Source organism: Rhagoletis pomonella, unplaced genomic scaffold (genome assembly GCF_013731165.1).
Source record: "Rhagoletis pomonella isolate Grant_MI unplaced genomic scaffold, Rhpom_1.0 Rhpom_scaffold_00007, whole genome shotgun sequence".
Classification (NCBI taxonomy): domain Eukaryota; kingdom Metazoa; phylum Arthropoda; class Insecta; order Diptera; family Tephritidae; genus Rhagoletis; species Rhagoletis pomonella.
In genome coordinates this window covers 57,256,884-57,257,955 of record NW_023458561.1, presented here as the reverse complement: position 1 = coordinate 57,257,955, position 1,072 = coordinate 57,256,884, and positions in this window count along the sequence as shown.

Sequence of the window (1,072 nt, the reverse complement as noted above, 5' to 3'; positions counted from 1 at the left end):
TTCCACTAGGCATTGAAATTACTAAAAAATTGGAGGCATTTCAAAAATGTCATGTGGAAATGAGTGTAATGACTTTGTTATAAGTAATGCCAAGAATATTTTTTAATGCCCAAATTTATAATTAAAATGTCTGCCATTTAATGCTTGGTGGAAATCCAGCATTATTCTCAAAGCAATAACACTAATATTTTTGGATGCCCAAACTTATCATTAAACTTGAAATTTAATGCCGAATGAAAATACGGCATAGGTAATAGGCGGCATGCACGGTAAATTTAAGCTATTAGCTTAGCTTTTATTGAAGACTTGGCCATTATATATGTATATTTAAAATGCCACTGACTTATAAAATTGCCCTGGTGCATTAGGAGGTTCATATCCTTCTTTAACGTCCCTGTTTACTACATCTTAGGGTGTAAACAGAGCCAAGCAGCTATCAAGGATGGTTGAAAGATTGTTTGACTTTCTTATCGACCGTAACGGATTACTGCGCTATTAAGATTATTTGGGTTCCGGGTCACAGCGAATTCGCTGGAAACTGCATGGACGTTGAGCATGCAAGACAGGATCGGTTGGAAATCTGGGTGCTCCTCTGACCTAGTGTGTTCTATGTATTTCTGGACAGATCGGCACTTTGTCAGCTCGGCGAGCGCTGGGCGAAGCCTATAGAATGTAAGGTGGCTAAATCATTCCAGCCACGTGTAGACCGGAGGCGGTACAGGTATCTCTTGAGACTAAGCAAATTACTTCTCTGGCTTTACCTGAGAGTCCGAACTACTTATTGCCTGATAGATAAGTATGCGATGAGGCTAAATGTTATCGACTATCCTTGCATGGGGGATGATGAGGTGGAATCAGCTCAACACCAGCTGGTCTGGTGCTCTGCCTTTGCAAGTCGCACTTTTTCCACACTCCCCATGAACTTTCGGGAATGTACGTAAATCGTTTAAATGCTACGTTGTGAGCACGCACGCTTTTCATATAAGAAGCCTTAGGTGTTCCTTCCCCCCATCAGCTTCTACCCACCAGAGCTGTAAAATGATTGAATCAACATAGTCTGCATTCACTCGGC